The sequence below is a fragment of the Ceratotherium simum genome, chromosome 32 (genome assembly GCF_057802395.1).
Source record: "Ceratotherium simum simum isolate JZ-2026a chromosome 32, ASM5780239v1, whole genome shotgun sequence".
Lineage (NCBI taxonomy): Eukaryota > Metazoa > Chordata > Mammalia > Perissodactyla > Rhinocerotidae > Ceratotherium > Ceratotherium simum.
In genome coordinates, this window is record NC_141931.1 from 7,531,233 (window position 1) to 7,559,075 (window position 27,843).

The 27,843-nt window shown below is 40.3% G+C and overlaps 1 protein-coding gene across 2 annotated transcripts in view; it reads left to right on the forward strand.

Moving 5' to 3' along the window:
• Nucleotides 1–6,318: 6,318 nt before the first annotated feature.
• MPP7 (MAGUK p55 scaffold protein 7) overlaps nt 6,319–27,843 on the forward strand; it is a 264,230-nt gene continuing 242,705 nt past the window's right edge. Inside the window, exons 1-2 of one of the 2 annotated variants that reach the window (XM_087420721.1) lie at nt 6,340–6,465; nt 22,592–22,685. The gene's annotated coding sequence lies outside the window, so the exon portion shown is untranslated. Of the gene's footprint in view, nt 6,466–22,591; nt 22,686–27,843 lie in introns of both variants that reach the window. The other variant, XM_087420720.1, reaches the window with a different exon arrangement.

The following is a 27,843-nucleotide window of genomic DNA, read 5'->3' on the forward strand; positions in this document are numbered from 1 at the left end:
GCTTCTTAACGTTCTCCCAAACATACTGGCGGGTACTATACCATCACTAACAGGATCACTGCTGTAATGAGTTAGCCACGTATGTGTACTTGGGGGGGGGAACAGTAGGAAGGATTGTGTCAGTATCTCAGGCCTTGTGTAATTTGAAAAATCCCTTGGGTAATTTTAATATCCTTCACTAATTTCTCCTTTTGCTAGAGTCTATAGGTGTTATTGTTCCTGCACATGCAGGAATGTTGGTATGTTGAGTGTTATATAGTTGTAGTTGCAGGATTCTGGGTGACTCTGGTGATGGTGCAATGGTGGCGATGAGTTTGTGTGACTTGCTGCAGTAAATGGAGATGCAGATATGAAGACAGAACCAGGGAGACGAGCTAGTAACCTGATCTCAGAGGAACTGATCATTAACGATGAAGCCCAAGCATCAAACACAGTCAGAGAAAAACCTGAAGTCTAATTTAGTTAGGTTTATGAACTTGTAATGAGGGAGAGTGCTCCAAGGGACCCTCAGAGGGCCTCACTACACAAAGGAAGAGACAGGGTTATTGGAGGGTGTGTGGGAAGGGTGGAGTTTAGGTAAGATTTAAATGAAATGGTGTTGTGATAGACTCAGAGCAGAGAAAGGCTGTCAGTAATATTTATTTAGTGATATTTTTGCTAACATCAGCTCTGGGCTGAAAGGCATACTTAGAGTCCTATTTCCTTGGATAAATGTGGAATGCTGCGTCCCCAAATCCCTGATCTCAAAGTCTGCACTCGGGCTGGAAATCAAGGCTGCTTCCCTGTGTTGAAGTGTTCCACAGGCTCCCATCGTGCAGGCAAGAGTGAGTGTTCCATTCTCAATGATTCATAAGTAGCTAAGTTTCCGACAGTCTATGATTTTAGAGAACAAGATTTCTTAGCCCTATATCCTTGGTATTAATTAACAAAAGCAGTTTTTACAGATTCACATTAGTATGACAAGATGTAAAAGTAACATTTTGACTGAGGCACCAAGAGACACTAGATATGAAATTCTAAAGTAAGTTGCCAGAGCAAAAAGCAAATCTCAAAGGAAATATCTTACCCCCTTGGCGATTCTTAAAAATCCCTTACTCCAGACAAGATCATAAAAGGGCAGAGGAAGTGGAGTTTAGGAAAGGATCTATGAAGAAGTTTTCTTTGAAGAAAGCAATGCGGAGTCCTACCTAACCACACGTCCAAGATCTTCCTCCTTAATCTCACTGGAGAGGAGGTCTCAATAGGACCATGGGGGCAATTTGATTTGTGTTCTCTGGTATTTATTTGGAGATATCTAAGGTATTGGCTTAGATAGGTATTTGGAGATATCTAAAGGTATTGGCTTGAGGCAGCAGGTCAGAGAGAGAGGGCAAGAGAGAAAGAGAGAGAAGACTCAAGACCTGTGTGCTCTGGGAGCCAGCTGTACTTCCACTGCCGATGGAGTAAAGTATGTGCAGTGTTTCCTGAGGACCAGAGGAGAGCGATTCAGAGAGGGATCTGTGCTGGGATGGCTAAGTCCTGCCCAAGAGGAGCACCTGCAGAGGTGTTCTCCTCCAGGAGAATCTGTATAAAGTGGCCTGAGGGAACCAGGAAGGGGGAAGTGGCAGCCAGAGAACATTGCATTGTCCAGGTCATGAAAGGCACAGTTGGATGTTTCGAGTTCAGGTCTCTAAGAGTATCAGAAAGTACCCAAGGAGGAAGTGCGAGCTTTAGTTGGTGGCCAGGCCCAGAGAGCGAACGCCCTGGGACCAGAACCAGTTAACATGAACTTGCTATCCTCAGACTTCCCCTTCGCCTTTTGCTGTGAATTTGGAGGAGGATCTGTGGGGATGAAAAGATGGCTCCTTTCCCCCTTTCTGGGAGAACATGGCCTGCCAGCCTTACATTCCCCTAGCTGGGGAAGTAGAGAGAAGTTCTCTCTTTGAATGAAGCTTGAAGTGTCCATCAAAATTCACATGAAAATTTCTGAATTAAAACTGTATTTTAATTAACTGATTAAACTGATCAAAGGATTTTTATCACCTAAGAGCCATCTTAGTGATGGGACCGCCCAAGTTTTCATCCAGGGGCAAGGGCAGATCTCCCACTGAATGCATATTGAAGGGAAAGTGCTGGGCAAAGGTTTGCCTTCCGCTTCCACTCATCCCATCCGTCCTGCTTGTCCTACATACTAGTCTCATCTCAGCTGAGAGCAACGTTCACTCATGTTCACCTACGTGGCAAGTGCTTTTGTGTTTTACATAAACTGATGTCAAGAGGTACTTACTTCAGAGAGGAACATTGGGAATTAGTGGAAGACCTAAACGCGAATGGCGGCTTGAAACTGGAAGAGACAAGAGTATTTGGTGTCTGGAAGCCAGCTGAAGTAGAGCGATTTCAAGAGATTTCAGAAAAGCTGACAATCAGTATCAAAGACTTTGGCCTTGGCCTCTGGGCCGCCATTTTAGTGTGAAAGGACAGGGGAAGACTTTCACTGAATAGAAAATGGAGCCCCATTGACTAACTATTGACGATGTGAGGAGTATGATGAATGCCTCTTTGGTAATCTGCCCAGTGCCTGTTCTCAGAGTTCTCTCTACTCATCAGCAGGGATGGGCCCTCGCAGCCATGTTGGTAACTCCCCTCCACCATCACCTCCCTGATCATAAGTGATGGCGGAGGGGCGGTGGGAATTGCTTCAGTCTGTGTGTATATGTGTGTGTATATGTCTGGGGTAGCTGTAGACTGATTCATAAACTTAGGAGCCAGCAAAGCTGTTTTCCAGAGAATAGAGCAGAAGTGTAGAGAGAGGCAGGTTTGAAGATCGAGAAAATTTCAACTGAGTTCCTCTGGTCTTTTCAGGTCCTGGCTCCTGGCTTTCCTGAGGACTGATTTATTTTTGCCCTTGGATTCTATAAGACGTCTCTCTATCTTTATAATTAATTTTTGAACTCTATTATTAGGGTGCAGAGATTACTTCTCAGTGGCTTTGAAGCATTATGCCATACATTTCAAAGACTACATTTTTTATTTACCGTTTAATTTATTTAGTTCCTGCATCTTTTGATTCACCTGCCACTATCAGCTGGATGTACTGAGATACTTCAGCATTTCCTGGCATTTCCTGTGATTGGCCCTCCAGAGTGGGGGCTGGCTCTCTTCCCTTACAGATATCTGCTAATGGTGCAAGGTCAACTGATAAAGAGAAAGCCATGCCAAGAAGCAGAGGGAAAGGCTGAAACTAGTGGAACAGATCTCAGGGGCTTCAGCTCTGTCCTAATTCTGGTCAAATGGGATTAGCACTGTCAGCCCATTACTATCCTAAAAGGAATGTCATAGTTAAAAGTGGGTATCCACTATATTTAATGACTTTTGTTGAAGTTGAAGGAGATGATGATGTAAAACAACCATCAGCCTATTTCTTCTCATACTTTGCCAGCTCCCATGACTTCCGAATGCTGATACTAATTGAATTTTTGTTTCCACATTTTGGGCCTTCCATGCTAGGCAAGCTTGTGATGTGCGGAAAGTTGATTTTTTATGCAATGGCCCCTAAGGCTTTATAGTAGATTCCCTCCTTCTTGCCAGGTGCCAATGTTCTTCTGTTGTTCCCTGGATCCATAACCTTGTCCCCTCTCACTGGGATAACTCCTACTGATTCAGCTAATTCCTCATTTCCTTCAGGATGATTTCCCTGGCCCCTCTAGGACTGTCTTCTCATAGCACCCTTAATTTCCTCATCACATGTGTAGTAATAGTTTGTCTATAGATCCACCACGGGCTGCGTCTTACTCACTGTTATACCCCTACATCAAGCCTGTCCCTGGCAAATAGGTTCTTCACAGATCTAAGCCTGATAGACTGGCTTAGTGAATGAATGCCCATTTCTCCGGTGACTCTGAAAAAGGCAGAAAAAAAAAAAAGATTCTATTCCAACATTAGCAACTTAATGTTATCCCTGTCAGGAACCTGTGCAATAAAATACAAACTTCTTACCACCGCCTACAAGGCCCTGCCTCCCCCTCTGCCCTGTCTGGGACCACTCCCTTTCTGTGCCAGTCTAGCCACATCAGTCTTCCTTCTCTTCCTCCAACACATCACTTTTCTTCCTCCTTCTGGGCCTTTGCCCTGGCTGTTTCCTCTGCCAGGAATGCTATAGCCCTGGAATTTTACATAGCTGGCATTTTCTCCTTTACGTGGCAACTCAAATCTTAGAGAGTTTCTCCTAGAGCATTTCTCCTTAGAGTATTTTTCTCTCCTTTCCCAAATTAAAGTAGCTCCCCCATCCGTCAGGTCACTGTTTTCTTTTCTTCTTTGCCCCTATCCCTTCCTGTAAGTTTATCTGTTTACTGGTCCATTATCGGTCTTCTCCTACTAATAAATAGCTTCCAGTGTGTCTTCAAGACTATACTTAGTGCAGTGCCTAGTTCATTGAAGTAACTAGTATTTGATGATTAATATTGATTACACGTTTGATGAGTAAATGAATAAAAGAATAATCTTTGATATAAATTATTTAATCCCATAGAAAGAATGTTAGTGGTGGAATTTCAGGCATTCTTGTGGAAAAAAACTTTTGGAGTGTTTTCTTCCCAATTTGTTCATACTAGGCAATGCTAAGTCCCTCTTTTTTTTTTTCTTTTTCTTACACATTTAAACATAATTAGATCTCAACACTGAGTTACTTGCTCAGAGTACTCTGGGACATATATTTTCAAACTATCATTTAGGATTCCATTTATTACAAGTGTTCTGTAAAAAATTTGTTAGGGGGTTACTGTCCTCCAAAGAGCTTTACCTTATTCTGAGGAAAAAAGAGAGAAAAGAGGATTTGTCCTATTGTTTGTATCAGCCTTCTTGTCCTTAATTCTTTTCAGGTTCACATTTACCTTAACATTCCTTTCCTTCCTTAGGTTTGATTTTTGTCAGTCTCCAGTTTTTTCACTACTCTATAATTTATGGAGTTGTTGAGGGAAGTGCTTCGTTTCAAACAGACTATGTCAGAACCTCATGGGAATGACGAGAAGAACAGAAAAGTAAGGCAGCCAGAGAGGTTAAGAGGATGTGGTCCCCAGGTCAGATATGCTTCACCCCCTCATAAACTGGCTAGGATGACAGGAGGCCTGAGAGCTCAGATTACTTTGACTATGGAGTCATTGCTCTCTATCTCAACTCCCCCCTCCCCCCTCAGCTTTCATTTTCAAAGTCTAAGTCACATCTTGAAGTGCTATCACATTCTTTTCTTATAGTTCCCTGCAATAGCCGAGTTTTCCAATTTATAGCTTCTAAATTTCTTTCTGTAGTCTACTTTTTTTTTTGTTAAAGCTTTATTTATTCCGTACTTTGGATTCTAAATTCTTCCTGTCAGGGAGTTTTCCCATAAATCCGTTACAGTGCAATGCATTCTACACTATGCGTTGGATAAACAGTGGTTACTCAGGAAAAGAGTATGGGGCACTTCAGTCATATATGTAAAGTTCTTTAAGAGGGCTGAAAAGGGCTGATACCAGCACATATTTTTTTGATGGCCCTCGGATGTTGCGTGTATTACAGTGTTTCCTACTGTTGTGGAAGAATTAGTCCCCTGGATATCCTCAAAGTTTGCCTTTACCATTTCTGCACTTAACTCATTTTCTTTTTTTTTTAAATGTTTTTCCCCCCAATTATAAAAATAATGCATGTTCAACATGGAACACAGAAAGGTAATAAAAACGACAACAAAAAAGTCACGCATAATCTAGCTAGGGGAGAAAACATTTCATGCCTTTTCTTTGCATATGACAATCACCCTCGGAATTTTATACAGCATTTAAAAAATACCCACGAGGTCTCTCTAAATCCAAGCGATGGTAAAGATTGGATGTTATTCACCAAGTTCATACGGAAATCAAAGAATCACAGTAGGGTAAGGAAGCTCGCTGCTGGCAAAGCAACCTGGGTATTCGAGGTTCTCTGCAGAGAGGCTGCTTGTGGGTAAAACACACACAGCCTTTTCTGCGGCCACCTGGGAACAGAGCGGGTGGGGGCGGAGCTTCCGATGATTGAAGGTAGGGGGAGAGAGCTGCAGAGCTGTCACCAATCAGGACTTTGCTTTGTTTTCTCTTATCGACCAATGAGGGAGCTCTGAGGGCGAGGCTGTCTTCAAGTCTGAGCCGCCTACTCCTACCGCAGCCTATCAGAAGGCGCCTCTTACGAAGCGCCCGCCGCGCTCACGCCCCGCAGGCGTTGCGGCCCCGCCCCCGCCCCGCCCCGCCGGCCGTGGCCCCGCCCCGCCGAGGGCGGGGGTCGAGTCGGTTACTCGCTGGGCCGGCGGTGGGGGCCGGGCTCCCGCTGGGCTCGTGCGTTCTGCGCCCGCCGCGGCGGTGCCGAGCCCGCTGGCTCCTGATTGTCCTTTGCGGCGGCCGCGGTCGCTGGCTGCTTGCCTCCGGGCCCGGGGCTGCAGGCGCCAGGGTGAGCGCACCTCCCGCGGGCGGCTGCCCAGAGCAGGTAATGGGGCTCCGGGGCTGCAGCGCCTGTTTGAGAACCGGGCGCGGGGCGGGCGGTGGGGTCTGCTCCCGCCGCCGGGGGCCGGGCCGAGCGGGGCCGCGTCACCCGGAGCCTCCCGCCCGCCTCGAGGCGCCTCCGCCCGGGAGCCCGCGGCGGCGGCGGCGGCACCTTGCGGGAGGTGGGGGCGGGGCCAGGCGCGTGGTTCGGAGGGGGAGAGGCGGGGGCACCTGCGGGCGGGACCCCTTGGGGACCCGGCAGGACTCGGGGGGAGGTGGCTGGGCCCAAGGAAGGCGGGAGGATGTGCAGGTGGAGGGAAAACCGCGGAGTTGAGTCAGAGTCAGCCTCCCGAGGAAGAGGACCTACTGCTAAGTAGCGATAAGCTGAGTGGGTTTTTTTTTTTTTTTTAAGCGAGAAAGGTGTCTCTACTTGGGTAATGTTAATTACACATGTTCTGGGGAGAGGCGCTTTGCAGTGCGTTTACGCATTAACATTTGCTTATTTATTATTTTTTAAATTCCAAGCAGCCTTTAACGAGAACTTCTTTGGGGGCTCTTAAGTGACAAGTAGACCCAGCAGTGACTCACCTTTGTCTGGGCTGAAGTGGGTACGGTGCGTCAGGAATGAGGGGGAGGAATGTTGATGAGGAGTGCCTGTGCAGATTTGAAAGGATTGTGGGGGTGGGACCTTGTTTCTGTCACTCTCATGGGTGGGAGTAGAATTGTGATTCTTTTTTCTAATTTTCTAAACATTAGCATTCAAGTAAAAAAAGCCTTTCTAAAACCCATCTTGGGGTGTTAGATTTTAGGATGCACCTGCTACTCAGGCAGTCATACTTTGCAGACAAGTCCTAGGCAATTAGCTACATGATTTGATTTACTTATAAAGAAGCACCGTGAATTGCTGTTACCTTTTCTTTGACGTGCTTGATAACCTTTCTTCATTCACCATTTGTTCACGAGTGAAATGAAGGTCACCGAGGCTTAGCAGTAATGGCACAGTGAGGACTCTTGGAGCAGTGTTCTCCCTTTGTAGGTGTGCTCCTTTTAGGTCTTTTAATTGAGAAGCTCATAGCACCGCCTCAGTTTTAGTATCCACCTAGTCTCCGGAGGCAAGCAGTGCATAGCATACCCATTTTACATACGTAAACGGAAAGCTCTCGAGGTGAAAGGAATTCTGCCCCAGGTCACCTGAGTCCTACATTATTTTATACGAGTCAGAGATTGAGGTGGTTGTTTATTTCCAAGCAAAGAAATATTCTCTTAGGTTCGTTTTTTTTTTTTTTTCTCCTAGGTTGCTAAGATAGTTTGAATTTCACTAGAAAGGTAGCTTTTCGCACAGGCAAAACAAAATCTACTGGTGCTATGTGAAAATCTCTATTTTAGGTTTTGGGAGGTTTTCCAAATTAGAAAACCTTATTTATGTTTGCATCTCTAGCTTAGCAGTGGACTTCAGTACTGTTTTCTGAATTGAACTGAACCAATTAATATGCATAAGGGAAATAAAAATGAGGTGTAATACATTTCGGTTATGAATGATGACTTTGTTTTGGGAAATTTTTACCATAAATTTAGTAGAAGAGTTGAAAATGTAAAAATCAATTTCTTCCTTAATTAGGTTAACTCAAGCAAGGGAGTTTGGGGGTTAATGGAGAGCAGACTTAGATAGTTGGGAGGAACCTTTGAGTGATGTCAAGGCTTGGGGAGCTCCAGAGAATTGTTTGTTATGTTAAATTTATTAGTCCTCAGGAACATGGAGATGTCTTATGAATGACTGAATGGAACTGTTCTATAATCATGAAGTAATCCCTTATTTCCATGGCAGATGGATCTGTTGCGTGTCACCTGTACATTTTGACATAACTTATTTGTATTGGGTGTAAGGCGTCTCTTACACAAGTTGTCTGTCTAGCTCTGCTTCTTTTTATTTATTTGTTCTTGCATTAATGCCTTTACTTAATTTTTACTCGCCTGTCAAATTAAAATTTCTAGCACCTAAACAAAAATTTCCATAAAGAAACCTTCATCACCTGCTAATTTGTACAGAAAATGAGTCCTCTCTTCTGATGAACACAGCCCTGTTGCAATGTGGGAAACTGGAAAGAGATTGAGGCTGTTTGTGAAGTATTTACTTGTATTCTTACCTAGGGCTTTTAGCCCCGGGTGGTTTTCAGGGTGTCTTCCCTTTTTTAAAAAATTAATTATGCTATTACACAGCTTCCACTAGATGGTGCACTGGGTGCTGCTTTTTGGAGATTTCAATCATATTTTTTTCTTATTATAAGCATTTCACTGACAAAGATACAAATGTACTGCAACTGTTTCTGTCATAAGTGCAGTTCAGACAGAATTGCAGTGAGTGATTTAAGTCAGTGTTATTAAATGAGATTATTTGGAAGGAAACGTCAGCTTAATTTGAAGTGAAGGAAATTGTTAGTAATTTTAGAAATAACTTCTACTGAAAAGCTCTCTGGTTCTCCTTGTTGTCAGGAACTCAGACCAGAGTGTGGATTTTGGTCCTTATTTATGTACACTTGAACTGGTTCTTTTTTTTTTTTTTTTTTTTTACTAGTTTGTATTTTGTTTAAATCTTATGAGAACTATGAGCTATTTGAGCACAGTTTTGTGCTTTGCTTTCTTAGATTACTGATTCTTTTTTTGGTGAAGAACGTTGGTGCTGAGCTAACATCTGTTGCCAGTCTTCGTCTTTTTGCTTGAGGAAGATTGTCCCTGAGCTAACATCTGTGCCAGTCTTCATCTATTTTGTATGTGGGTTGCTGCCACAGCATGGCTTGATGAGTGGTGTGTAGGTCTGTGCCCGGGATTCGAACCTGTGAACTCTGGGCCGCCAGAGTGGAGTGTGCGAACTTAACCACTACACTACCGGGCTGGCCCCTATGATTCTTTAAAAGAAGTAGTAGAATAAAGTGGGTACGTATAGCAAGGTTATTCAATACCTACTATGAGCAAATACTTACAAAAAAAATTTTTTTAGGCATGTCAAACTTTTTTTTTTTCCTTGAACACTTGCTTAATAAATCTTTCTATTAGGAGAGCATGATTATCAGCTTGCTTCACTTATGAAAGAGAGGGGAGCATTCTTCCTCTGGTGGTGGGAGCTATTAGGCTTGTTACTGATTGGATTGCTTGTCCCTGATTGGTACAGAAGGGAGATGAGAAAACCTAGCTGTTTCTTTGATGAAAAGCTGTACCTGTTTTAGGTGTAGAAATGGCAATGTTAAAGGAGACCAGTGACTAGTTAGGACACCTGCATTTTGTGAGATGTTTTTCAGAAAACACTGGACTTTAAAAAGCAGGATAAGAACTTAACTTTCGGTGGTTGGTGTGTGTCTTTATTTCAGTTCCACCCAACTCTGTGCTGGGAGGAGAGCTTTGATGATTTGTTTCTTGGAACCAGCTCTGGTTGTCAGGGGATTTGATGGTGATTTGGGGTGGGGGGATGAATAGGTGCCGTTCCTTCTAGGAAGGTAGCTCCTGGCAGTGCTGAGCATGGGCATGGACGTAGAAGGGTGGGTGGTTGTAAGTAGCCAGGCAGATTAAAAGGCTGCCTGAGTGTGGGCTTCCCATAGCTCTCTGCACCTTTGACGACTTTAATCAAGTCAAAAAGCATCTTAAGTTAGGTTTATAGCTATCCTGTGGTGCAGACTTGGGCTAGGTAACTCTTCAGTCTTCAACTTGATGTTTTTAATTTTTAAAATAAGTAGAATCCTGAAGTTTATGAAATTAGTGACTTGAGTTTGCAACTGAATAGCTTAAAAGAGTTATTTGGCATATGGTAGGTTCTCAAATTATGGTAGGTGCTTGAATATAGTCCTTCGGATATTCTGTCGTCCAGTCCTTTTAGAAAAAGACTCTATTAGAAAATAGGCAAACGTGAATACACAGGGAGCTGTGTTGCTCAGATTGAGCACTTGGTTGGGTGAGGAGAGAAGGCTCCTGGTCTAAATATTGCTTCGCAAAGGGAAGGATCAGGTAGGAGGCTGTGAGGAGCAGTCTAGCTAAGGGGCAGGGATAACTTGAGCACTTTTTCTGTGATATGTCCGATAAAAGCATCTGATTACCTTTACTCGTGATAAAAACTTACTATTTGAAAGACAGGACCTCTATATGTGTACTTACAGCAGTTTGAATCTTGAGAATCAAATATTTCTGAGGGTCGTAGCTTCTTTTTTTTTGGCGATTAGAAGTTTGTTGAAGAAATGTTCTGAAAATTTGGAGTTGAGCCAGGGATAAAAAGGATTATGGAGCTATGGACCAAGATTTATCAAGCTTCTGCTGCTGTTATTCAAAATATTTTTTTCCTCTTCCTAATATGGCTTCTGATTTAACTTCTGAAGATTCTGTTTGGACCTCTGTGCTCTCTTCTTGTTTGGAATTTCGCTCAGTTTCCAGTAAGGCCCATCAGAGTAGACTTGTTTTTTAGATGGTCTAATCAGGGCACAGATGAGGCATTTTGTGAGGTTTAGGGGATGAGCTGCTGTGCTGTGGGCAATGAGGAAATGAATTAATATTATTTTGATTTGTTTAGAGCCATTTTAAATAGGATCAAAATTTTACATTTTCGAATTTTCAAAATGGTAGTCGTTTTACCTTTAACATACACACATTAACTCGAGTATGGAAACTTAAGACCAGTGGTTCGTAAACTTTAGCTTGCCTCCCGATCAACTGGAGGGCTTGTTAAAACTTAGGTTGCTGCCCTCCATTCCCACAGTTTTTGATTCGGTAGGTCTGGGGATGGGCCCTGAGAAGGGGCTGGCCCAGTGGCGCGGTGTTTCCATTTCTAATATGTTCCCAGGTAGTGGTGAGGCTGCTGGTCCAGGGACCACACTTTGAAAACCACTGAGAAGATTCTAGGGGGAATATAAATGGCACGGTTAAAAACACAGGTTTGGGGTTTGAAGATCTGATTTGAATCCCTGCTCTGCCACTTACAAGTTCTTTGACTTCAGGCAAATTTCTTATCTCTGTTTTTTCATTTCTTAAGTGGGAATAATATATTATTATGTGGTTGTGAGTATTAAATGAGCTCAAATGTGTGTAAAAGCTTCTAGAACGGTGCCTGGCAGTTTGCAAACATGATTTTAATCATAAAAATCAATTAGTATATGAAATAAATAGAATCCTGGATCTTAGAAAGTTGAGGTATGCTCAAGGACAGAAACTTTTATTTTTATCCTCATTTTCCTGCACTGTGCTGTGGAAAAGACATATGAGTACTCAATTTCTGTTTAACAAATGAAGGAAAAGTTTGTGGATCCTAGTAATTTTCCAGAAACATTTTTTAGGGACATAGAATATTCACATTGGTGGTGCCTTTTTTTCCCCCCCAGAAAGGTTGACCTCTTTGGTCAAAGTATGTTGGATTCTTGCCATAGTCATTGTAGTCCACACTTTATATTATAGGCGTTTTAAAGTTCGTTCCTGGAAGGTAAACTACAGGAAGTTCCTGAAAGTCATCTTAAGAACAGTCTCACCTGTAGTATGTGACTTTGTATTTGATGACCCTTATGGCACACTCTTATCATTGTATTTACGTTTTGTTGCCTTCACTAGAACATGAACTCTGTGAGGGCAAGGACCTGATCTTCACTGCTGTCCCCAACATGGGGCACAGTACCCTGTATACGGGGACTTAATGCATCCTGGTTCAGTGAAGAAATGTATGAGGTGGAGACTCGCTCCTTCGCTCCCTCCCCCCTCCCCAAATCAGGTGTGCAGACTTAACACTCAGACCCATGGCCCACTGTCAATATTGTCTGACGCAAACCTCTCATTTGATTGTCTCTTTCCCCTTCGTCTCCTATCCCATTCGTGTTCTCTCCTCCCCATCGGACCCTCTCTCGGGCATATGTGTAATGTCATTAAGTACTGTCAGATTATTATCTGGAATGGCTGGACTAGTTTACATTCTCACCAGCTGCTGTTCTCCATTTTTGCTGGCATTTGATATTTTCTGACCTTATAATTTTTTCTAGTCTGATGCAACAGATGGAGCGATCTGGGCACAAAGTGATATGTTATTGTCTTATTTGCAATTCTCTGATTACTAATGCAGTTGAATATCCTGTCATGTGCTTATTAGCTGTGTGGGTCCCGCCTCCCCTTTTTTTTTGGTAGGGAAGATTGTCGCTGAGCTAACATCTGTGCCAGTCTTCCTCTATTTTTTGTATGTGGGATGCCACCACAGCGTGGCTTGAGGAGCGGTGTGTACGTCCGTGCCCAGGATCTGAACCCGTGAACCCGGGGCTGCTGAAGTGGAGCGCGTGAACTTAACCGCTATGCCACGGGGTTTCCTCTTTTGTGAATTGGTATATATTCTTTGCCTCTTTTTCTTTTAGATTTTCGTATCTTCTTCCCTGCTTTTTTGCCCTAATTTACAGGAGGTTTTTTTGTGTGTGTGTCTGTATTCTAGATGTTAATCTCTTGTTGGATTTTAAATGGAGCAAATATCTTCTCTTAGCTTTTTATTGGTTTGTCAAGTTTTTTCTTTGAAATCCTTTATTGAACGGAATCTTTAATTTTGTTATAGTTAGATCCATCCATTTTTTCACTTTCTGCATCTTATTTAGGAAATATTTCTCCATTCTTAGTTAACAAAGGTATGTTTCTACAATTTGTTGCAATTCCACAGTGATTTTTGTTTTTATTTTATTTTTATTACTATGACTTGTTTTTATATCTTGGTTTCTAGAAGGGTGAGTCCCACCTGTGTTCTTTTTCAAAATTATTTAAGCCAGTGGTTTTCGACCCAGGCTTTGCATTAGAATTAACTGGATAGATTTTTAAAAACATGCCCCATGTACCCCAGATCAACTGAATTGTAATCTCTAGGGAGTGTACTCTAGCACTTTCTAAAACCTCCTCTGGTTGATACTGATACATAGCCATGGTTGAAACCATGTATCAAAGATATTTATGTTTTTTCAATGGAGTTTAAAATTTTTCTCCATTATGGTTTTATGTCTTTCTTGTTAGATTAATTCCTAGGTATTTCAGTTTTTGTTTCCGCTGTGAATGACATTTTCTTTTCTATTGTATTCTCTATTCTGTTTTTTTTTCTTGTGGAGAGAATCCTATTGATATATATGTCTCTATATATTGATATAAATCAGCTAATCTGTCTCTATTTAATACATTTACTTGGGCAATCGTGCTGAACTCTTAATGTATTTTAATGACTAGTTTTTCTTTTGGATGTTCTATGAAGATGATTATTTCATCTTTAAATGGTGGTCATTTGTGTTTTTCCTTCCAGTTCTTATTACTTTGCCCTTTGTATTTGCTTGCCTTATTGCATTTGTCTAGACTTGTAGTGATGTGTTGAAGAGTAGCAGAGACAGTGGCCTCTTAATCACTTTAATGCTTTAAAGGGAATTCATCTTTAGTTTTGCCTTTAATTGGAAGATTTCATTTTTTAAATTGTATTTGACTTCGTTTTTTATTTTATTTTATTGTTGTGACTTCATTGGTCTTAAAACCTTGAAAAATAAGCACAGAATGATCTTGCTGATTTTGGTAAGGTAACTGTCACAGATAGTATATAGCTCTTAACCCTGAAAAGTTACAGTTGTGTGTACTGAGATTTTTGAATTAAATATTTGAATTACTTTCTTTTATCAGGCTTTCCCAAAGTAAGTTATGTGTAATGACTCTGGTTCGTTGAAAGCCATCTTGTGTTTGGAAAAACAAAGTGGAAATTGTTATGCGTCTTAAGCTGTGTGAATTTTTAAAAATTTATTTAAGTATAACATGTACATAGAAAAATGCATATATCCTAAGTGTGCGGCTCATTGAATTTTCACAAACCAAACACCTGTCAATGCAAATAATCCGTAATCAATCTATAAATCAAAATTGGGGTGAGTTTATTATGAGCCATCTTTGAGGACGATAGCCTGGGAGTGAACGTTCCCAGGGAAGTGCTCTGAAGAAGTGGGGTGACAGAGTGGTTATATACCATCTAGGAACAAAGAACATATGTCACATATGACAGGGATATCTCTTTTACTAGTCATGAGATGCTTTGCTGTCACAGCAAGTCAGTGGTCACAAGGTGAACACAGCAGGTTGGTAATTAATCCTTAGTTTCTGGGAAGAAATGCTTATTCTTAAGGAAATGCCCATATTGGGGAGGCAACATCTCTATGTTTGAGGGCATCACTCTTGGCTTTGTTACATTGTAAATGTTTAAAGCAGATGTATGGTGCATGTTCAACAAGCCCTGTCAAGCCTGTTTGGCAAATTAAGTTTAGGCTGAATTAGTTTTAAACCAAATGGCTTCCTCATATACTCCAAAATATCCTATTGCTTGTCATTTATTCATCACACCCTTGTGTAACCAGCCCTCAGGTGAAGAAACAGAACATTAGCAGGACCCCAAAGCCACCCTCCTGCTCATTTCCTTGATCCTGACTTGTAACAATATGGAATAATACTGGTGGTAGTTATTGGTCCTGGTCTGTCACTTAGCTCCTGCTGGGCTGCCAACTTTTGGTGTTTTGATCAAAGGGGAAATCAAAGTCATGTCTGAAAGTTCATTTGAACAAGCACAGCCTTGACCTAGGCTCCCATCCGTAGAGCTCAGTTTTCAGACTTTTGGTTTCAGTTCTACTTCATACTCTTAAAATTACCAAGGACCTTTCGTTTATGTGGGTTATATCTATGAATATTTACTGTGTTAGAAATTCAACCAGGAAATTTTAGAGTATTTATTAATTCATTAAAAAATAATAACTCCATTATATGTTAACATAACACTTCATTATGAAAAATAACTTTATTAAAGTAATTAAGTGAGAAAGGTGGCTTTAATTTACATTTTGCAACTCTTTTTAATGTCTGGCTTAGTAGAAGACAGCTGGATTTTCATATCTGTTTCTGTAGTCAGTCTATTGTGATTTGTTGTTTGGTTGAAATATATGAAGAAAATCCAGCCTCATACAGCCCTGCAGTTGGAAAAGAGGAGTATTTTAGTGATCTTTTTAGACAATCATGGATATTCTCTTTGATACTGTACCAAAACTCTGTAAGTGATACTTTCTTAAAATTCAGTTGCAGTGTGGAATCTGAACCTATATCGGTAAACATTTCTCGCTCTGATACATTTAAATCTGTTGGTCTATCTTGTACTTTGAATCTTTTTACCCATGCATGATTTGGAAAATATTGGTTCACGGAATTATGTAAATCTTCCAAATATTGGCATGTTTTACGGTACCATTTGGAAAAAAAAAATCACATTTGTTAAAACCACCGTTGATCCCGTCAGAAAAATCTTTAAGTATTGAGAAAGCTCTCATGTTCCTGGTGGTGATATAATTTTTCCAAAAACCCAATTTTTTGCTCGAAAACTCGGATTTTATCATCGGCAACAAATATTTTAGGTGTTTCCCTTGAAGCAACCGGCTCATTTTGTTCATTTTTGAGAAAATGTCTACCAAATACCCAACTTTGAATACTTAGTTTGTCGTTCAGTTGTTATTTATATAAGAATGATATTCTATGGGGAATAAAAAAGCTGCTAGTTCATCTCGCAAATCAAACAACTGGCACAGTTTCTTTTCCTTGAGACAATGTCATACTTCAGTGTATAGCACAAGTTCTTATGTGTACTTCCTATTTTGTCCCGCAGAATATTAAAAAGACATGTATTCAAGGGTTGAGATTTCACACAATTGTTATTTTCACTGTTTCATCAAGGACATTCTTATGTGAAATGGGCATTGTTTTCGCTGAGCTCCGAGTGGTGAGTTCTGCGGTGATTACCTGTACCGTTGGTGCCCCTGCCTTGCTTCATGCTAAGGTGCCAGCAATTTTACACTCTCATGCTTTAACGTCATCAGTGCAAACGTCCGTACAATGAAAGTTGCAAATAACCTCTAGGCATTATTATAAAAATAGTTTTGATGTCATGGATGTCCTGAAAGGTTCTTGAGGACCCCAGGGTTCCACGGCTCACTTTGAGAACAGCTGGCTGATAGCATCTCTTGCCAGTACAGTTGAGGGCCAGCTCATCACACTCACCTGTCTTCCTGAGGTTGCTGAACAGGCTCTAACTTCTCGTTCACTTATTCCTGAAGCTATCTTCTTAGAAGTAGGGGCCTGCTACTTCTTGGCTCAGCTGTGCTGTATTTTTCCAAGTGGAAGAAAGTTTAGTAACACTGGGAAAGAAAATATGTCTGAGATCAGCAACTTCAGACCTGTGTGAAGCTGTGAATTTTGCTGTCTTAGCACAGTAAATACATCCATAAACATGCTAATACTTGGTTGACTTTCCTCATCTTTTAAGATGAAGATTATCACAAAGAGAACTTGAAGACATGTCCTGTATATTTATGAAGAAATATTTGTTTGGTAATGTCATCATAATTAAGAAGAATTATAACAGGTGGTAACATGTTGTAATGCTTTTAATTTAATGTATGGTTTAACAAGTTCTTCTGATCTATTTCCTGTAAATAGTAACCAGATCTTGATTTGATTCAGTTTTTGTTTTTTGGCAGAATTGCTTCATAGGTGATGGAGTGTACTTCTAGCTGGAGTCAGGCAGTGTTGATTGTCTTTCTTTTTGTGGTGTTCATGGCCATTGTATATCATTGCCTAGATCCATTATTTTATTAGGGGTTTGCAAAATGGTGATATTTTAATTCTATCTTCCTTTTTTGTTAGGATATTTTTATAAAGAGAAATTATTTGAGATGTAGTTAGTATAGAAAAAGCAGGTTAAATGTTTGATTTTTCTTTTTTAAATCAGCTTTTAGCATTGTGAGATTATAGCACAAGTCTGTTCAGGATGACTAGATTAAATTGATCTGTCCATCGTTTTTCTTTGAAACACCAAGCTAAATTGCACTGTTTTTCAGAAGTAAGTAAATCCAAAGGAAACTATTAATTGAAAAGTTCTTTTGTTATATTTTGAAAGTAGCATAATTCATTTGAAATTTAAAAATGGTAGACACATCTTGGTGCTATTAAAGGAATTGGAATTTTTTTGAATTGAAACAAGATTTTTCTTGCCTCTAGAATGATGTATTTATTGCATGCCATTATCCTTTTATGTATCTTACATTGTATTCTGAGAGCAGATTTGAAAATGTAAAAGGCATCCTTGCCTTCAAAGTGCTTATAGTGTAATAAAATAGGTAAAAAGTTGAACTTTATTATATAAATTTGTTACGGGCATTCCATGGGTTGAATGGTAAACAAACAAAAGTTATATTTATTACAATATTTCCCCCTCTTTAAATTTATCATGTCAAGAAATAGATGATAGAAAATAAAGTTTTCTGTGGAAAAAAGGGAAGCAGTAGGTGAAACTGATTATCAGAAGGGAAAGTCAAATGGATTAAGGTGGGGAAAAGGGAAGGCAGTGCTCTCAGTCTTAAACTGCAGACTTGCACCCTGATTTCCTGCTAAGGCTGACTGTGACTTGAAACAGGTCCTTCTACTTCAGGCAAGACCTGTTTTAAGCTGCTCCTCCCTCTCTGAATTCCTTCTCATAATTTGAGTGATTGCTGAATACACAATACTTAGTACTTAGACAACAAAAGATTATATAAATCTGTGATTATATATGTGTCCATTTGTGAAACTCCTCCTGGGAACTGGTTAATAGCTGTTGATCAACACTAGGATTCTTCATAGCACTAGTTTTTTGTACTCTTCCTCTCATGTGTGTTTCAGAATGATATCCTCAGTAAAGAACTTTCTTTCATTATTGATGCGCACACTGACTCTTAAACTAACCACCAACATCTAAGTTATTTTCAGTTCAGTGTCTTACTCTTTATAAATGGTAACGAAAGTGATTTTGACTTGGCTTCTGTTATTCTAGGTGTGTCTAATCTCCAGATGGGTCTAGAACTGGGTAATTAACTTTTATTTTTGCATATGGACCCTAAAATATCCCTAGGGACAGACTGTGACTGGTATGGCAAGACTGTTTATCAAAATAGATATTTTCCTTTGTGAGAATAGTTTTGAACTTAATAAAAGCTTTGAGACACTAACAGATTGGGGCAGGCTTGGTGTTTATAGATAATAGCTGCCATGAATTGATCCTTTACTATAAGCCAGGCACTGTGCTAAGCCAGATCTCTTTAGATATTCGTGCTTCATTCTTACAGCAGCCCTTTGAGTATTGTCGTTTTCATTTTACAAAGTCAAGGAGAAGTTAAATAATTTGCCCTGAGTTATGTGACTAGGAAGTGGGAAAGCCAGGATTCAAACCCATGTTGCCCATTCTAAACATCAGAGACCATAGGATTTGAATTCATATTGGAATTTTTCTCTTTTTTATAAAGCTTCAGTCTTTCTTTGGTTCCTTATCTTAATCTGGAGAAGCACAAGTCTCACCTACTTTGGCCAGTGCTCTAAAATTTTTCCACCAAAGCCTACCCCTTAATGACAGAAGTTTGCCCAGAAGTCTGAGGGCACTTCAAAGAGTAGCCCATTTCAAGCATAAAATTGTCCTAAGTTTTATGTTTGATCTAATTGACTCAAAATCGCTTTCCGTTGTAACATTGACTCTCCAGAAAGATGTGTCATTTTTATGCCCACCCTTGAACCTCCACAATATACCTCAGTTTGAGAAACAAGTCTATAGGACTTGGCAGTGAAGCCATGATCAAATGTGGAGTTTAGAGAATTCACCGTGTTGGTATAGTGGGGGTCAGATGGGAAGGAGGTCGCTGACATAGTGCAGATGGGCAATGGTGAGGGGTTGAATTGAGGAGTAGGGGGTGGTGGGACAGGGATGGAGGTAATAGACTTGAGCATTAGGATAAAATAGATTTCATGACTGAATATTGAGGAGCTTAGTTCTTCTACTTCTCATACAGTTTAGTTTCTTCTTGGTTTCTGCCACTGGCCTTTCTTCTTGCTTCTTTCCCTTAACTATGGGAGTGTCTTCAGTCCTTGACCTACTTCTTCACACTTCCACCCCGTAGTTTTGGCTCTCCTTTCTGTCTGAGTGACTTCCACGCTGCCGGGGCCTTGAGTGGGCTCCGGTTCAGTGAATGCATCTGAGCCCTAATTTGCTGAGGCAAGTTTGCAGTTGCTCAGTGGTATTTCCTGGATATTTGAAAGTCTCCGAGTTGGCATGTTTGACTTCAACCACTCTTCACTCTAACCAGCTATGGCATTTTTAGGTGTTATATAAATTGGTAGGAAGAGAACATTTCCACACATCCACTGTAGATTAGATTCAGATGCCTGTTTAATTAGCCAAGGGTACAGAACTCACTGGAAGGTGGGCGGCACACTAGCTGGAACAGACGCCGAGTAATGTGGCTTTCCTTTCTCTGGCCACTTGGTTCCCAGTGAGGCATGCAGCTTCCTGTGATAATGTCAGGGATAACATCACAGTTCCAAGAGAGCTAAGAAGCACTACCTGTGTACTTCCTTTTAAAGGAATATTCATAAACAGCAGGTTCTCCTAATGTTTCAACTAAACGTAACTTCCTTAAGGCCAGAAGCCTCACTGTGAGAAGGAAGGGTTGATGTTCTTCTTTGCAATGAGTCTGCCTTCAGACTTCCAGTGTCCTGGAAGGTCTGTTTCCCCAGCTGTCTTCCTTGTTTAATCTATGTTTACTGCCCTGGTCACTGAAAACCTTTATCTTAATGGGTAAGAATGTGAATTGTAAAACTAAACAGTTTTTTCTTTAAAACCACTTTTTTGAGGTATGATCAACATACAAAAAGCTGAACGTATTTAATGGATACAACTTAATGAGTTTGGAGATAAGTAGACACCTGTGAAACTGTCACCACAATCTATGCCATAGACCTCTTCATCACCTCCAAAAGTTTCCTCCTGCCCTCTCTTTATTATTATTATTTATTTATTTAGTGATAAGAATACTTAACATAAGATCTACCCTCTTAGAAATTTTTAAGTTTGCAATACAGCATTGTTAGCTACAGGCAGTGTGCTGTGCATTAGCTCTCTAAGACTTATTCCTCTGGTATAACCAAAACTTGGTACCCTTTGTCAGATACCTCCCCAGACCCCCCTCCACTCAGCCCCTGGCCACCACCATTTTACTCTCTGCTTCTATGAGTTTGACTATTTTCGATTCATCACATAAATGGTAGTATCATATAAATGGTAGTATCACGTAGTATTTATCCTTCTTTGGCTTTATTTCACTTTGCACGTTGTCCTCCAAGTTCATCTGTTTTCACTAATGGCCGGTTTTCTTTCTTTTGTTAAGGCTGAGTAATATCCTAAACATTTTTGGATTCAAAATCCAGCTGTGTTCATTGCTGGTCTTAGGAACTAAGGCAAATTATTTAATCTCTGTAAGCCTCAGTTTTCTTACGTGAAACAGGCTAATAATAGGACCTGCTTCAAATGATGGCAAAGAGAATTAAATCAGATAACACTGTAAAGTACTTAGTTTAGTGTCTAGCACAAATCAAGGGTCAATAAATGGGAGCTGCTATTCGTTATTAATTAATAATATTGTTAAATACCCTAAAAAGCCGATTTTTTTGCCCTCTCTGATATCTGGGCAATGACCAGATGCTCTCATTTCTTCCTTTTCACAGAGTCTCCTGGAGTCATGCCTCTTTCTGTGTTACTGCTGCTACCACTTAGATCAGATTTCATTGCCTCTTGTCTCGATTGCAGTCATCAGCTCTTCGCAGGCATTCATGATTACACATTATTCTGTCTATTAGTGCAGAAGTGATCTTCCTTTTTAGAAGTGCCCATTGATTCTTTGGCCCTACCACACTGAGTCTAAATTACTCTGACTTTCAAAGCCCATCATATTTAGTGCCCATGTGGTTATTTTCCCTTCCTCTTTTTTAAATACACTCTACTGTAGTCAGACGTAGGAATGTGTTCCAAGACACTTTTTTTCCTCTTGTTGTCTGAATTGACATCCTGGATTGCTTCACAGACACGTGCCTATTTGTCTCTCATGGGACAGTTTTGACCCTGTTATGTAGAGGTTGCGTGTGATCTCCATCTGATCTGTGCTTTCCCTGGTTGGACAGGATTAGAGCCTTGGTGGTCGCACCCTCCCCTTGGCTGGCCCCTAGCCTGCCTTTAGAGGTCTAGAGTCTAAGAAATTTCATTGCTCTGTTGCTATTATTAATTTAGAGTCAAGAGTACTAGAAATCGCACCAGTCTCCTTTATGCCCTGTTAAAAGGGATTTCGTTCCCCGAGATGGAAACTACAGCGTCACTGTGTTACTTGTTTGTATCTCAGTGTTCCTAAAACTAACAAGTGTAGAGTAGGTACACAGTAATGTCTTTTTTTTTTTTTTAATATATTTTTGTCTTCTTAGCTTAAGGGGCCCTGGCAGTTGCTAAACTAAATCTCTTGTTGGTAAATTAAAAAAAAAGTGGAATACAGGGTGCTTGAGCGTATGTCCACCTTGATCTCTTTAATCCCCATTCTCCTGGGATTAGCCCGTGTCAGGCCTGCTCTTGTGGTTTGGGCGCAGTGGGGAAACACAGGCCTCCCTAAGCTTTCCGGCTGGTCTCACTTCACGTGTTCTCCTTACCATGGCTCACGACAATAATAATAATTCTAAGGGACCATTAGGCCACAGTTTAGACTTGAATTTTCTTGAGTTTGATGGTGGGGACATTTCAAGATTAAGAAATAGAGAGGAGGAAGAATTGATAGAGATGTCTTTGAGGGTTGGGATTTTGCTCTTACATCCCTGGTGCCCATCTGGTATAAATGATTATTGAGTGAATGAGTGGATTTCTTAAAGAGCATGCTGTGCGTTTCTATAATGAGCAAACCACTAACCCCAGACTGATTCAGAGGTTCACCTCTTGGAGGAAAAAGCTGTAGAATGCTGTAGAATGTCACTGCAGGTGGCTGGCTTTTGAGGAAGAAATTGGAAGAGGAATGGGGATAATGATTGGGGGTGGGAGGGGAGACATGGGGTTTATTCAGAATTGTCTTGAGTAGCTTCTTCCTTCTTGAATCTCCCTCCTAGCTTCAGTAGGAGACCCTGAGGCTAGTGCCCCTTCTTAGTTGCAGCCACTGAGACCTTGCCCAGAGTTCAGGCCTACTCTATAGATTAATTTTGAGAGATCAGGTCAGAGTTTAGATCTGCTAATTAGGCCATTCTATTTCAAGAAATATGTGAGGCGTCCAGAATAGAAGTTGGCTGCCTGATGAAGAGCTGAGCTTCACCCGTTCACCCTGGAGTTATTCAGCCAGGATATGTCAGGTATGTTCTGAGTGGTATTTTCATTAGGTGAGAGATTTGGATTCCTGGTTTTGTTTTTTTTTTTTAATAATTTGGGTAAAATTGCAGAAATATCGAATGGTAGAACATAATAAACACTGTATAACCTTCACTCCAAATTAACAGATGTTAACATTTTGGCGCATTTGTTTCAAATTTTTTAAATAAAAGAAATGAAACATTGTAGATAACATTGAAGTATATTTTGTTCTCCTTCCCAGTTCTACTTCCCTTTCTTCCCCACAAGCTATTACTAATATGAATTTGTGTGTATCCTTTCTTCTTTTTCTAAATGTGCTTTATATATGGATGTTTCTATATTTTTAAGGATATGTATTGTGTTAAATGGTCATTAACATAAATGATATACTGCACATTTTGTTCTACTTTAAAAAAAAATCATTTGTTTTGATAATATATAGATATAGAGACTAGATGACATTTTCTTTCTTTTTTTTTTTTTTTTTTGTGAGAAAGATCAGCCATGAGCTAACATCCGTGCTGATCCTCCTCTTTTTGCTGAGGAAGACTGGCTCTGAGCTAACATCTATTGCCAATCCTCCTCCTTTTTTTCCCTGAAAGCCCCAGTAGATAGTTGTATGTCATAGTTGCTGTATGTGGGATGCGGCCTCAGCATGGCCGGAGAAGCAGTGTGTTGGTGTGCGCCTGGGATCCGCGCCCGGGATCTGAACCCCGGGCCGCCAGTAGCAGAGTGCATGCATTTAACCGCTAAGCCACGGGGCGGGCCCTAGATGACATTTTCAATTCTGATTTTTTGTATCGTCTGCACATGTCTTATTTATGTACCTGGTTGCTAATGTAAATCCATCATTGGTTCTCTGACATTTAATAAAAATCCATATTTATATTCCTTAAATTGACTAGAATTTTAAAAATTAATAAGTTGAAAGCCTAATTTTTGGCTGAAATTTCCATATGCATTTTAGCAGACAGTTGCAATATTTTGTGTTCCAGAAAGATGCTGCAAAGATACTGCAATGGGTGTGGAATACTTTGCAAGGGACGTGAGTAGGTGGCAGGGAGTTTTGGGCTGGAACTTAAATATGCAGAAGAGCTGTCACTAGGGCCACTGTGGGAACTTATTGTGTGGTAAAGTATTATGTTATTAAAAGTTTTCTTTTTTTGGTAACAGTTGTTAGTTTTCTCTATTAAAACAATGTCCCCTTTGGTTTAAGAAACATACATAAATATAAAATTAGTATTTATGATATTCATCCAACCCTGTTCTTCTAACCAAACTTTGGTCTCATTGCTCTCACTGTCTGTCAGATGTTTTCACTTGGATGTCTCATCTTGACCTCATGCGGAGATCTAAAGTGGAAAAACCAGTCCACTTTTTAATTTACCCAATTCCTGTTTATGGCACCACTATCCTTTTCATATCCAAAATTAGGAATTGTGGAGTCATCTTTGAATTTCAACATCTGTTTAATTTTTCACTTTTAGACCTGCTTTTTTTCCTTAATGTTCTCAGCTGTGGTAGTCTCTTGTATTCTAATCTCATTGCTGTCATTCTAGTCTAAATATGCTTACCTCTGACCTAGTTTACTACAGCTGCTGCTCTGCAATATGCAGCCTTCAGTTTACCCTGTTCCCTGTTATCAGATTTAAAAAGATTACTTGCATTACAGTGTTTTCAAAGAGGACTTCTTCCCCGTGAACTTTTAAGGGCTCTGAAGTTGCTATATTCAAACCCCAGTTCTCCCGGTTACATGTGACCTTGATTAAGTTGTAAATGTTTCCAAGACTCAGTTTCCTCATGTGTAAACTGAGGCAGTAATAATAGTATTTAGGTTATAGGGCTGTAGTAGCCTTTAAGTCAGAGAATATACTTAAAGTACTGTAGCTGGCACAGTCAAAGGTTAGGGCTATTTATTCCTAATCATATCAAACCTTAATCCCTTTACCCAGATTTCATTGTTCTTCATATTGTGCTACTCTCTAAGTATTCAGCTTTAACCTTTTAAAAATATAAAGCTGTTGTGTAATCAGATCAGTCTCTTTGGTCTTTTATCCCTTCCCTTCAAATTAAACACATGCATGCGTGTAGACATGTGTTCCTGTAAACATGCGCATCCACAAGACTCTACTTCCATTGTTTTCATCTGTAGTGTCTTCTTTTTTATTTAAGTTCTATCCAACCTGTAATAATCCAACTCAAATAGTCAAGTCAAAATAATCCAACTCAAAAATAATCAAACTCAAAACAATCCAGCTCTTTTCTGTTTTTGTTTTTGGCAACACTAATTTACAGCAATATATTATTTTGTTTATATAATGCCATCTTGTTAGTTTAATACTTTGAACATGGAAGCTGTTTCCTTATCTCAGTTATAAGTCCCTTCTGGTCTGGGCCCCTATTCTGAACTACTTTTGTAGCCTAACTAATGCTAAGTATTTATTAATGTCTTAATAAAGCTTGCTACTTGTTGATGTTCATAGTTGGGGTAAAAATTACGTGGCAGTCTTTTTGGTCAGGAGTACTTAACAAATGGATGAGTATTGATATTTATTGTGGACTCACTGTGTGCTAGGTACTCCAAGACTATAGTGGTGTGTAGGACAGACAAGGTTTCTGCTCTTGTTTGAAGGGAAGACTGCCCTTAAACAAGTGCTTGGAGTGAAGTGTGCTAAGTAGGATGGGAGGTGCAGCGTCGTATATGGGGTAGAGAGAGCTGCCTAGTCAAAGGATTATCCTGAGGAAGTGGAGTTTAAACAGAACCTGAACATAGGCTGATGGGGTGGAGAGTGGTAGGGTATTTTGGGCAGAGGGAACAGTGTATGTGGAGAACTGGAGTTGAGAATGATAAGAATTCAAAGTAGTAAGACTGGAGTTCTGAGAGTGAAGGGGAATGTGGTCTCAGAGGAGCCTGGTGAGGTAGGGAGGAGGGGTTATATTGCCAAAGGTCTTTTTAACCACATTAAAGTTTTTAGTTTAGATTCTAAGAGCAAGTTTTCAGCTAGGAAGTTACCTTATAAGTTTTAAAAAAAATACATGTGTGTGTGCATTGCTCTTTAAAATTGCTGTGTAACTAATGAGTTGGAGGCAGACAGAAGCAAATCTGTGGTAAGATTGGTTGGGAAGTTGTTCAGATGTGAGAGAACCGTGGCATGAACTAGCATGTTGGTGGTAATGCAGATATTGGGAAGTGGACTGAATCAAGAAATATTAGGAAGACGACATGCCATGGTGATTGGTTGGATGTGAGAGGTAAGAGAGAGAGAAGACTCAACAGTGACCCTAAGATTTCTGACTTGGGCATCTGGGTGGATGGTCATGCCATTCACTGAGAGGAGGTGCTGGCGGAAGAGCAGGTTTTGGGGAGGTAGCAGAAGGATATATTCATTTTTAAATATACTGAATTTGAGGTACCTGCACGTTAAGTGAAGACGGCTCTGGGTTATCTGATGGATCTGGGGCTGTGATAGAGAACTGGAGATGTCAGCTTACAGGTGATAATTGCAGTTGTATTTGTTATTCTTTAGTGGCAACATTTTCAGGTTCAACAATACTTTTTAAGTCTGGAACATAAAAATGTTAGCTGACTGATTTTGCAAAGATTTGTTGAAGACTTGTTATTTGAAAGGCACTGTGTTAGGCTCTGGGCAATGTAAAGAGGAATATTGTCTAGTTTCTTTCTTGGGCTCTTAATGTCTAAGGATAAACTAAATAAAAATTGAACTAAAACAGAATGAAATATGATTTAAAGAGGCAAATAATGAGGTCAGCTTGTGGTTGCTGATTATTTATGATGTAGAATTTGAAGGAATATGGAAAACTAGGAGGGGATGGTGATGAAGATAACTTATTTTCACAGGCAGTTAGGTTTCTTGACCTTGAGGTAGGAAGTAGAGAGGAGGTTGTCCAGGCAGTCTCCTACATGGTCTGTGATGCAAGCAGTGTTAGCTTCAGTCTATGTGGTATAGGCAGTAAGTAAACATTGGATGGACGCCTGTGATTGTTCTGTAAATCTGTTTTGTTGTTGGTGTTGGTTTTGGGTGCCAAAGAGTCTTCTAGTTTATTAGAAAGCTATTAGAAAATTGGCAAATTTTATGAAACTGTCTTATCTTTATTTATTTATTGAAGTGTAGTTGACATACAATATTGTATTAGTTTCAGGTGTACAATGTAGTGATTTGACATTTATTTACATCACAAAACGATCACTCTAAGACTAGTTACTGTCTGTCCTCATAAGAAGTTATTACAATATTGTTGACTGTATTCCCTATCAGTACATTACATCCCATGACTTATTTATTTTATGACTGGAAGTTGGTACCTCTTATCCCCTTCACCTGTTTCACCCTTCCCCCCCACCTTTCTCCCCTCTGGCAACCACCAGTTTGTTCTCTGTACCAGTCTGTTTCTATTTTGTTTTGTTTGTTCATTTGTTTTTTTAGGTTGCACGTATAAGTGAAATCATACGGTATTCTTCTTTCTCTGTCTGGCTTATTTCACTTAGCATCGTACCCTCTAGGTCCATCCATGTTGTCATGAATGGGAGGATTTCACTCTTTTTTATGGCGGAGTAATATTCCATTATGTATATATGCATACACACACACCACATCTTCTTTATCCATTCATCTACTGATGGACACTTAGGTTGCTTTCATATCTTGGCTATTGTAAATAATGCTGTGATAAACATAGGGGTGCATATATCTTTTCGAATTAGTTTTCGTTTTCTTTGAGTAAATATCCAGAAGTGATCACATGGTAGTTCTATTTTTAATTTTTGAGGAACCTCCGTACTGTTTTCCATGGTGGTTGCACTAGTTTACATTCCCACCAACAGTGCACAAAGATTCCCTTTACTCCACATCCTCAGCAACACTTGTTATTTGTTGTCTTTTTGATGATAGCCATTCTAACAGGTGTGGGGTGATATCTTGTGAGGTGTTTTTTTTTTTTTTTTTTTTCTGGTGAGGAAGATTAGCCCTGAGCTAACATCTGTTGCCAATCCTTCTCTTTTTGCTGAGGAAGATTGGCCCTCGGCTAACATCTGTGCCTATCTTCCTGCATCTTATATGTGGGACGCCTGCCACAGCATGGCCTGATAAGCGGTGCACAGGTCTGCACCTGGGATCCGAACCTGCAAACCCCGGGCTGCTG